The sequence below is a fragment of the Tenrec ecaudatus genome, chromosome 2 (genome assembly GCF_050624435.1).
Source record: "Tenrec ecaudatus isolate mTenEca1 chromosome 2, mTenEca1.hap1, whole genome shotgun sequence".
Taxonomy (NCBI): domain Eukaryota; kingdom Metazoa; phylum Chordata; class Mammalia; order Afrosoricida; family Tenrecidae; genus Tenrec; species Tenrec ecaudatus.
Genome location: NC_134531.1, coordinates 292,151,236 through 292,163,963, shown reverse-complemented (window position 1 = coordinate 292,163,963; position 12,728 = coordinate 292,151,236).

Below are 12,728 nucleotides of genomic sequence, written 5' to 3'. Positions count from 1 at the left end.
TGTATAAAAGAACTAGTGGAAAGTTGTATGTTTTGTCGGTGCTATATTACAATCTGATTGGTTTGTCTTTCCTTGTGGCCCTTCTGACAAGGGATGTCCAATTGACTACTGATGGGCTTTGGGTCTCCACTCTGCCCTCCCCCTCATTCACATCTATATGATTTTGCTTTGTTTGGATCTATAATGCCTGATAGCTGTTCCCATTGTCACCTTATGATCACACAGGCAGTGTGCTTCTTCCCCGTAGGCTTTGTTGCTCCACAGCTAGATGGCTGCTTGTTTATCTTCAAGCCTTTAAGATCCCAGACACTATATCTTTTGATGTAACCAGGCACCTTCAGGTTTCTTCGCCATATTTGCTTATGCACCCATTTTGTTGTCAGCGATCATGTCAGGGAAGGTGAGCATTACAGAGTGCCGGGTTAGTAGAACAAAATGGTCTTGCATTGAGGGAGTACTTGAGTGGAGGCCTAATGTCCATTGCTCCCATAATACTTTATAAATAAATATATGTACATAGATCTATCTCCTATCCTTATATATAAATGTGTTTACATATATACATACCTGTATTTAGACCTCTAGAGATGTCCTTTGCCTCCTGGTTCTTTCCTCTATTTCCTTTTACTTTCCTCTTTCCCCACTATCATGTTCTGCCTTAGTTCGGTTTTGGTAATTCCTCTTGGCTACATTGCCCTTGATCAAGTCCTGTCTTCCCATCCCCCAAGCATCTTATGCCCTCCCTGCTATCAATATTAGATCACGTGATCTTCCCTTGTTCCCACGTTTGTTGGCACCCCTTCTTTTCCTCCCCCTCCCTCTCTCCCATGTCTCACCGAAACCGTTGGTCCCATTGTTTTTCCCTTGAAATTGTTCATCCCGCCTATCTCGTCCAGACAGACATGCAGAGACAATAATATGTGCAAAACTAAGCCAAGGGAAACATAACAAAAGAAAACAAAACAACAACTAAAATAAAGCAAAAATCACCAGCAAAAACAAAGAAAAGTCCTTAAACAGTTTCAGGTCTGTTTGTTGACATCTATGAGTGTTTTCTAGCCGAGTCCGCTGGGTGCCACCGCTGGCCCAAAAATCCACCTTTGACATTCCTCAAGGGCTTCATTGCTTTGCTCCCCCTGCTGCTCCGCTGCATGTCCTTAGTGTTTCACCACAATGCAGTGCGGTCGGATCGGGCACATGTCCTGCACCGTGTCTCCATTGCTGTCCCCTGTAGCGCTACGGGTCTGTGAGGGACATCGTGTCTCATGGTGGGGCCGGCCTCTGGGCCTTGACTATTCTGAGATGGAATAGTGTGCTCAGGGTTTGGTGGGCCAGGATGTGTTCTATTCTCTCTTCTTCCCTCTTCATTTGCTCCTCATTAGAAGCACCCCTCTTCCCAGGGTTTAGCCCATTCTATAGGCAGGCCACATTCTATCTTCAGACGTCACATAGAAACTCACATTTGTGGAGGACACTGCTATGTTACACAATTGATTGCAGCACCAACCAATATGAAAAGCAATACCAAAGGTTCCATGTGGGTCCGATAAAATGAGTATAATGAAATGAGATGTGGAAAAGGGGGAGAAGTTGGACTTACATAAATGGGAAAATTAATGAAAGTTGATAAAATCACGAAGAATTCCATTCAATAGATATTTTTATACCCTACATTTGTATCTGAATTTAAATGGCTACTTTTTATAGGATTCCTGGTGGTGTAGTTGACTACTTATTAGGCTGCTAACTGCTAAGTTAGCAGTTCAAAATCACCAGCTCTTTCAAGGGAGAATAAGAGAGTTTCTATGTCCGGAAGGGTGATAACCTGGGAAACCTACAGGGGCGGTTCTATCCTGTCCTATAGGTTTACTATGAAACAGATTCAGTTCCAACAACAGTGACAGTGAGTAAAACTATATTATAAATATGCTTGCCAGCATTCGGCTCTGCTCCTGTCCAGAGTAGCTTCATATTTTATTATCTAGGGAAGAATTTGACAAGTTTCCTAAAATATCATGAAAATCCTACCAAAAGATTGGAGGAAGTAATTGATAACAAAATCACCAAATAGACAGAGAGAGATGATTTTAAGAAGATAAATGTTAAGGTTTCAACCTTGTTTTTGTACTCACTCTTTTAGGAGTCTCTGGGTAATACGTGTGCCTATTAACAGAAAGATCAGAGGGTTGAAGTTAATCAGAGGTTCCAAGGAAGAAAGGCCTGGTGATCTGTTTTTTGAAGGATCCCAACCATAAAAATCTTCTGGAGCAAACTTTACTCTGCACGTGGACTATAATGACTGGATGGCAGATGGTTATTGGGTGGTTAATAATCATGTTTTACTGCTGGCTCTGTTAGATCTACACGTTGTGGCAGACCTCAGCCATACTTAGAGGATTCTTTTGTTTATTATTTGAAAATTCTGAATGGGGACAGAAAGACCATTTACAAACTTCATATAATTATTTCATCTAATTTATTTGATGTATAAATGATTGACTTATTATATACATTATTGATAAATTATTGAATTATTGATTTATTAGATGAAAAGATAACTCTACCAAGCACATTCTGTCCCACTCTTGAGTAAGTGACATGAAGTCCTTTCTCTGTGTAGCTGTTATTCTCTCACACTTTGTGACCTTGATTTCAGATACAGTCATAGTTCAATATTGAAAATTCTCCCCCTCCATGGATTGTCATCTCCTCTTATTAAGATAGGCACATTCAATATGTCTTCTTTGTGGAACACTGCCTATCCATGGCCTCTTAGTTTCAACTCCTTCCTGGACCCAGTGGTGTACTTGTTTCTAAAGAAAATGTTTCCACTTGTTTTCCTCTTTCTTATAAGAACAGCAACGACTCCAATTTTTGGCAAGAAACTGAGCAACATTTTTTCTATTAGATTTTTGCCAAGTTTCTACAACCTTGACATTTTGTGTGTCTACCTTTGGGACAATGGATACAGAAATACTTTCAGTGGCATTTATGACTGCACTTTGAGCATAAGGGAGACACAACTAAGTGTGTGGTGGGAAGAGTATAGGTCAGTAAAGATTTAAACCTAAAAGTGAAAAATAGCCCATTTTGGTAATATATACTAATTCAATTTCCCTACATCTCTAATGTTTTAGGAATAAATTTTTGTCTTTGAATTACTAGAGCCACAGCTGGTTTTTTTTCTAAGCCACTGTGCATCTGCTACATAGTTTCAGGGATAATATCCCCAGAGCATTTTACTTAACTGCAGCAAGTGACTCTGAACATGTTTTTATTAGGCTGCATAAATAGCTAATTTCTTCTTTTATTCATAAAATTATGTGAATATTTTCTTACATAATGTCAGAGAATTTTAAACTTTATTGTTAAGATTTCACAAGAAAATTAGTATCTCTCAGTTCTTTCTATTCTTAGACGGGAAAGCTTAAGAATAAGAAGGCTTTAATGTTTGTACCCAAGTGTAATGCTCCAATTGAGCACATTCCTCCACAAAGACGGTGAATAGTTCTTTTGATATTTACAAGAGTTCTATAATTCCTAGAGCATTAGGTTGAAAGGGGAAATGGAAATATAGCTATTTAAATGGAGAGTGCATGTCTTTCGATGTTTCTTGCTATTTTTCTGTTATTAACTGTGTACGCTTTGCTCTTCAGTTTCAATAGAAATTATGCCAATTCAGAGGAGATGGGAAATGTCTTAGAAATTTTCAGTGAGTACTTATTTATAGAATTAAGTTGTTTCTTAAATTATCCTTCAGATAGATTTCAGACAATGGTGATGACTCATTGTTCAGCCTAGATGGCCACTTGATTAATAGTACCTTTTACTAAAGTGCGGATTTTAACAGGCAGGAGTGCAGAAATGCCAAACTGTCATAGACTCTGTTCCAACTCATAATAATCCTTTAGAACATAGCAGAATGGCCTTAGTGGGTTTCCAAACTGCAAATCTTTATAGAAGGAGAAAGCCTCTCTTGCTCTCTTGGAGAAACTGGTGTTTTTGAACTGCTGATGTGGTTAACAGCCCAACAAGTAACCCACTATGCCACCAGGAAGGAATGGACTTCCTCAGCCAGGCATACAGCAGCCTGGCATATTGCATGTCCAGTTCCCCAAGTTCTAGAAAGTCTTGTAACTCAGAGGATGATCTAGCACTATCTGTCTTGTAACGTTTTGGCTTGTGTGTTGTCATGCTAGATGTCACCAGTATTTAAATGCCAGCATATTCACTCAAAATAAACAGGTGTAGCAGGGCTTCCAGACTAACAACAGACTATGAAGAAGAATGGGCCCTCCACTTTGGAGGAATTAGCCACTGAAAACACTCTCAGCAGAACTGAAACATTGTCAGATTCTGAAAATATTGAAAAAAAGAAGCAGATAATCATCAGCGATAGTGCCGGAATATGGGCCCCTCGGGTCGGAAGGCACTGAAAATTTGACTGACAAAGAACTACCTTCCTCAAAGTAGAGTAGACCTCCATGACAGAGATGAAATAAAAAACCTTCTGGATCATTTGCTGATGGGCACTATTCAAAATGAGAAGAAACAATTATCAGAACTTGGAATGTAGAAAGTATGTACTTAGGAAAATGGAAGTAGTTAAAAATTGAAGTATAACACATATCAATCAACATCTGAGGCATTAGTGAGATAAAATGGCTGAGTATTGGCCATTTTAATAAGAAAACTGTAAGGTTTGCTTACCTGGGAATGAAGCAGTCAATAGGAGTGGCGTTGCATTCATTGTCAAAAAGGAAAGGTTAAGGTCGACCTTGAAGTACAACTCAATCTGATAGGGATATAATATCTGCGTTCAAGGAAATGCAATTGAGAAAACCAGGACTCAAATTTATACACCAAACACCAAAGCTAGTGATAAAAAAGTTGAAGAGTTCTCCCAATGTCTTCAGTCAAAACTGATGGAATATGCCATCAAGAGGCATTGACCATTAATGGAGACAGAAAGGGAAACGTAGTAAACAAAGAAGGAGGAACAGTAATTGGATATATGGTCTCGGTGTTAGAAATGCAGTTGCAATAAGATAGGTGGGATAAACAATCTGGAGGAGAAAACAAAGTATGACCTATGGTTTGGGGGAGGAGGCATGCAGGAGATGGGGAGGCAACGGAAAGAAAGGGGGAGCCAACAAGCCTAGGGACGAGGGAACAACAAGTGATCTAAAATCAATGGTGTTAAGGCGAAGGATTCCTGGTGGGTTTGATCAAGTGCAATGTAACCAAGAGGAATTACTGAAACCCAAATGAAGGTAGAACATTATAATGGGACAAGAGGAAAGTAAAAGAAAACAGAAGAACAAGGATGGAAATGACATCTATAGAGGTCTAAATATAGGCATGTACATGTAATATATTTTTATATAATGATAGGGAAATAGATCTATGTACATGTATTTATACAATAAATACTAAGGTAGCAGGTGGACATTGGGCCTCTAAAAAAGTACTTCCTCCATGCAAGAACAATTTTTTCCAATAACAGCATTTTGTGATGCTCATCTTCCCAATACGATCACTGAAGACAAAATCGGTGCATTAGGAAATATGCAGAAGAAACCAGATGGTGCCCAGCTATCAAAAGCTATAGCATCTGAGGTCATAAAGGCTTGACGATAAACAGCAGCCATCTATCTGAGAAGCAACAAAGCTCACATAGAAGAAGCACACCAGCCTGTGAGATCATGAAGTGTCGATGGGATCAGATATCAGTCATCAAAGACCCAGAACATGAAAATCATATTGATGTGGATGAGGGAGATTGCAGTGTGGAGACTCAAAGCTCATCTCTAGACAATTGGACATCCGCTCACAAAAGGGTCAAAAGGAAGAGACAAGCCAATCAGGGTGCAGTATAGCACTGACAAAGCATACAACTTTGCTCTACTTATTTAATGCTTCCTTGCCCCCCACTATCATGTCCCCAATGCTACCTTACAAATCTGGCTAGACCAGAGCATGTACATTGGTACAGATAAGAGTTGGAAACACAGGAAATCCAGGACAGATAAACTCCTCCGGACCAAAAATGAGGGTAGTGACACCAGGAGGGTAAGGGAAGGTTTGGGGAGTGGGGGTGGGATGTGAACCAATCACAGTGATGGACATATAACCTCCTCCCAGGGAAATGAACAACAGAAAAGTGGGTGAAGGAAGACAGCAGTCAGTGTAAGACATGAAAAATAATTATAAATTATCAAGGGTTCATGGAGTGGGAGGATGAGGTGATACTAAGGGCTCAAGTAGAAAGAAAATGTTTTGAAAATGATGATGACAACATGTATATAAATGTGCTTGGCACAGTCAATGGATTTTTGGATTGTGGTAAGAGTTGTAAGATCCCCCAATAAAATGATTTTTTTAAAGAAGTGCAGTGGCAGATCACATAATAGAATTTGCAAAACCAATGCCATCTTCATTGAAAATACTGTCTATCAACAGCACAAACAGTGACTATACACGTGAAAATTTCCAGATAGAATACACTGAAATGAAATAGAATGTATCTGTGGGAAGAGACACTGGAAAAAGCAGTATCACCAACTAAAACCAACTCAGGGGCAGACTGTGTAACAGATTATCAATTTCTCATAAGGAAGTTCAGTTTGAAGATGCAGAAAATTAAACTACATCCATGAGAGCCACCAGAATGTTCCATCTGAACTTTGAGAAAATCCCAAGAACAGATTTACTGCATGGAACACTAATGACTGCAGGGCTGATGACCTGTGGGTGGAAGCCAAGAAGAAATCAAAAGCTCATTTAAGAGGCAGCAAAGAAAGAAATTCTCAAAGTGGTGTCGTGGGACTCTAAAACTTGGTCTTAATCAAAGAGTAGCTAAGGCAAATAGAAGAAATGATGAAGGAAAAGTGCTGAACAGAAAAATTAAAAAGGAAACTGGAGAAGGATATTTATTCTCCATTATAATGAAACGTTCAAAGAGCTAGAGTAAGAAAACTGAAATGGAAGACAATTCTCAACATATCTTAGAAAAGAACGAGAAAAATGGTTGTAATATTGAAGGCTCGTGTTGCAATATCAAAAGATTCTAAGGGGAAAATTTTAAATTATGCAGAAAGAATCAAAAGAAGATGAAAAGAATAGAGTCAGTGTACCCAAAATAACTAATTGACATTCTACCATTTCAGGAGGTATCCTATGGGTTAGAATCAGTAGTACAATAGGAAGAAGTTCAAGCTTCACTGAAAGCATTAGCCAAAAACAAGTCTGCAGGTACTGATGGAACAAGTGTCTCAAGAAACTGATGAAGCACTGGAAGAACTCACTTTTCTATGCAAGGAAATTTGAAGTGAAACTAGCCAATTAACTGGGAGAGATACATATCTGTACCCATTCCAAAGAAAAGTGACCTAACAGAACGTTCAAATTATAGAAAAATATCATTACTATCACACACAGAACTAAAATGTTTGCTAAACATCAGTCAACAAAAGTTGCCGTGGTACATTAACAGGGAGCTGTCAGAAGTTCAGGACAGATTCAGAAGAGGTCATGGAACAAGGAATATTGTTGCTGGCATCAGGTGAAACTTGGCTGAAAGCACAGAGTACTAAAAAGACCTTTACCTGTGTTTTATTGACGACACAAAGGCTTTCAACTTTGAGGATTATCACAAACTATGGATAGCCTTGAGAATCTCAGAAATCTACTTCGTCCTCCTGCAAAACCTGTACATGGATGAAGAGGCTGTTCTGCAAAAAGAACAAGGGACTACCGCATCACTTAAAATCAGGAAGGTGTGTGTCAAGGTTGCATACTTATTCAATATGTATGCTGAGAAAATAGAGAAACTGGATTATATGACAAAGAATGCAGCATCAAGATTTATTAACATCCTTGAATATGAAGATGACATAACCTTGTTTGCTGGAAGGAATTCTTGAAAAGTTGCTGATGAAGGTCAAGAATTGCAGCCTTCAGTTTAGATTACAACTCAATGCAAAGAAAACAAAAATCCTTACAACCAAACCAATAGTTAAAATTGTGATCAATGGAGAAAAGACTGAAATTGTCAAAGATTTCAACTTGCTCATATCCATATCCAATGTTCATGGAAGTAGTACTCAAGAGATCAAAGAGTGCATCGCATTGGGTAAATCTGTTGCATAAGTCTTCTTTAAAGTGTTGACAAGCAAGGATGTTACTTCGAGCACTTAGGAGTACCTGACCCAAGACATAGCGAAAGTTCCATTGAATGACAAAGACAGAAGAAGGTGTGATGCATTTGAATTATGGTGCTGGTCAAGAATAGTAAATGTACCTTGGACTGCCGAAAGAACACACTGATCTGTCTTGGACAAAGTGCGCCAGATTGCTCCTTTGAGGCAAGGATGATGAGACTGCATCTCACGTACTTTGAACATATTATCAGGAGAGACCAGTCCCTGGAGGCGAACACCATGCTTGGTAATGTAGCAGGGAAGTGAAAACAAGGACGACCCTGGACAAGATGGGTTGACGCAGCTAACAACATCTAAGATCTCAAACATAAGAAGAATTAAGAGGGTGGGACAGAAGTAGGCAGTGTTTAGCTCTGTTGCATACAGGGTTACTGTGAGTTGGAGCTGATGAATAACAGCACCTAATGATAACAACAGCATTATCTATAGGGAGTAAGCTTCTACTGCATCTCACTCCTTTTATAAGAAGTCCTTTGGAAGAGAAAGAAGCTAAGGATTTACTAAGTCTTTCTAATATACATTGAAGCCTAGAGGAGATTTAATAACATTGTGAAGGGTAAATGACCCATGGGTATGCCACATGCAGTGTGTATACACACCTTATTTGATAGCTTTAGAATTTTCTACTTCTTCAGAATATTTCAGTCACCACTGATAAACTCAGATAATAATCTTAAATGTCAGCACTCCTTGGAATAGTGTAATAAGGAATAATAGATTTTATAATCGACAGATGCCTCTTCTTTTGTTCTATTCAAAAGCTTCTGTCACTGGAGTTTTCTCTTGACCTATGTTTATATTTCTATTAATATAGATATTTAAATATGTATAATTTAAACCCATATACTTAGAGTTGTATCATGTGTACAGCATATATAATAGAAAGTTTTATATTATTTATTGATATACATTTAACTTAATTTAACTTTAATTATAATTAAGCCTATAAGCTCACTGCCATCCAGTTTATTACAAACCATATCAACCCTATATAGGGTTTCCCAGATTTTGTAAATCTTTACGGGAGCAGACAGCCTCATTTTTCTCTTTCAGAGAGACCTTTGGGCTTGAATCTCCAACCACATATTTAGCAGCCTAGGGCTTCCCCAACTGCATCACTCATGTTATCTTTTCTGCTCTTGATTCTTTTCAAAAAATGTACCATGTGAGTCAATTGTGGTTCCACACAAAATTCATATTAGTATAATTAGATAATATTCATTTGGTAAACCTTATGGTACCTGTATATGTAACCTTTTACAGATCTCCATGACTGATGACCACAGTGGCTATATCATTTTGCGTTCTGAAGCCCCGATGGCATAGTGGAATGCAGGTTAGGCTGCTAACCTCAAGGTAAGCCATTTGAATTTACAAATGACTCTATGGGACAAAGATGGAACTTCTGGTGCCTTTAAAGATTTGCAGACTAGGAAACCAAAATGGTCAGGTCTGCTCTGCTCTTCAAGGTCACTATGAGTCAGAATTGGCATGACAAATGTAAGTGGGGTCATCTTCATGTCAGTAATTTTTCATTATTTTTTATTATCTGGATGATTCGAGTAATCCTGAACAGGGCCCCTTCAGTTGATTTTACCTCACTGTGATCATATAGGATAAAGTAGGCCTGCACCTTAGAGTGTGTAAGGCTGTAATGTTACAGAAACAAATGGTCACATAGTTCACCCTTAGAGCAGATGCTAAGTTTCAGCAATTTTTTTTTCAATCTAAGGTTATAATTGGGAATTCTTTTTTTTTTACATTAATTTACTGGGGGCTCATACAATTCTTATCACAATCCATATATCCATCCATTGTGGCAAGAACATATGTACATCTGTTGCCATCATCATTCTAAAAACATTTGCCTTCTACTTGAGCCCTTAATATCGGCTCCTCATTTTCTTCCTCCCTCCCTACTCCCCCTACCTCATGAAGCCTTCATAACTCATAAATTATTATTATTTTGTCATATGTTACACTGTCCGACGTCTCCCCCCGCCCTCTTCTCTGCTGTCCATCCTTCAGGGAGGAGGCTATGCGTAGATTCGTGTAATTGGTTTCCCCTTTCCACCCCATATTTTCTCCACCCTCCAGGCATCGCCACTCTCACCACTGGTCCTGAAGGGATCATCTGTCCTGGATTCCCTGTGTTTCCAGTTGCCATCTATACCAATGTACATCCTTGGTCTAGCCAGATTTGTATGATAGAATTGGGATCATGACAGTGGGGCATGGGGAAGAAACATTTAAGAAGTAGTAGAGAGTTATATGTTTCAACATTCCTACCCTGCACCCTGACTGGCTCATCTCCTCCCCACAACCCTTCAGTAAGGGGGTGTCCAATTGCCTACCGATGGGCTTTGAGTCTCCACTCTGCACTCACTCTCATTTACAATTATATAATTTTTTGTTCTTGATACGTGATGCTTGATATGTGATCCCTTCCACAGCTCACGATCACACAGGCTGGTGTGCTTCTTCCATGTGGACTTTGTTGCTTCTGAGCTAGATGGTCACTTGCTTATTTTCAAGCCTTTAACACCCCAGATGCTATATCTTTTGATAGCCAGGCACAATCAGCTTTCTTCACCACATTTGCTTATGCACACGTTTGTCTTCAGTGATCATAACGGGAAGGTGGGCACCACTGATATGAATTTTTTTCTTTGATGTCTGATAACTGGTCCCTTCTACACCTCATGGTCAGACAGGCTGGTGTGCTACTTCCATGTGAGCTTTGATGCTTCTCAGCTAGATGGCCGCTTGTTTATCGTCAAGCCTTTAAGACCCCACACACTATATCTTTTGATAGCCGGGCACCATCAGCTTTCTTTGCCACATTTGCTCATGCACATATTTTTCTTCAACAATTGTGTCGGGAAGGTGTGCATTATGGAATCAGCAGTTAATTTTGTGCTTGATAGTCAAGCACTTAATCACTGTACCAATGAGGCTCCTTGCATTGATAGGTCATAGTATCTTGGTTTACATTTCTTTGTATTAATGTTGAATATCTTTACATGTACTTATTAGCATTTCTGTACCTTCCTTGGAGAAATTCTCTTCCGATCCTTTGTTATTTTATTTTTGATGTGTAATTTGTCTTATTATTATTAAGTTACAAGATCTGTTTACATATTGAAAATTCAAATTAGTTTTCAGATAGATATGATTTGAAAATATGTGGTGTTCTGTAAATTATCTTTTCACGTTCTTTAAAGTAATCTTTAAAGCATGTTTTCAACTAAAACATTTCATTTTTAGGTCTTATATTTGATCCATCTTGAGTTAATGTTTGTTTATGGTTTATTCAGCTACATCTTTTAAATTTATTTTTTAAATCGCTCATACAACAATTTTTGCAATCTGTACATACATCATTTGTGTCCAGCACATTTGTACATATGCTGCCATCATCATTCTCAAAATACCCACTCTCTACCTGAACCCCTGGCATCAGCTCTTCATTTTCCACACCACTCCCTCCTCTCCCCAAACCCTTGATAATTTATAAATAATTATAATTTTATCATATCTTACACCATCCGACATCTTCCTCACCCAGTCATCCACTGTCCGTCCTCCAGGGAGGAGGTTACATGTAGACCTTGTCATCTGTTTCCCCTTTCTCCCGCACCCTCCCTCCACCTTCCCAATCTCACCAATCTCACCACTGTTCCTGAGGGGCTCATCTGTCCTGGATTCCCCGTATTTCCAGTTCCTATCCGTGCCACTGTACATCTCCTGGTCAGCAGGTTGTGTAAGGTAGAATTGGGATCATGATAGTAGCGAGGAGGAAGCATTCAAGAAGTAGAGGGAAATTGCATGTTTTATCATTGCTACACTACACTCTGACTGGTTTTTCACCTCCCCACAGCCCTCTGCAAGGGGATTTCCAATTTCCCCCAAATGGGCCCTGGATCCCAACTCTGCACTCCCCCTCATTCACAATGCTATGTTTTGTTTTTTTTTTGTCTTTGATGCCTGATACCTGATCCCTTCGATGCCTTGTCATCTCACAGGCTAGTGTGCATTTTTCATGTGGGCTTTGTTGTTCTTCAGTTAGATGACCCCTTATTTATCTTCCAGCCTATGGTACCCCAGATTCTATATATTTTGACAACTGGCACCATCAGCTTTCTTCACCGCACTTGCCCATGCACCCGCTTTGTCTTCAGTGTTCACATGGGAGTAGGCTGGTGTGCTTCTTCCTTGTGGGCTTTGTTGTTTCTTAGCTAGATGGCCGCCTGATTGTCTTCAAGCCTTTAAGACCCCTGATGCTATATCATTTGATAGCCGGGTACCATCAGCTTTGTTCACAACTTTTGCTTATGCACCCACTTTGTCCTCAGTGATTCAGTTGGGACAGGCCAGTGTGCTTCTTCCATGTGGGTTTTGTTGTCTCTCAGCTAGGTGGCTGTGTGTTCATCTTCAGTCTTTAAGACATCAGGTGCTATATCTTTTGGTAGCTGGGCACTATCAGCTTTCTCCACCACATTTGCT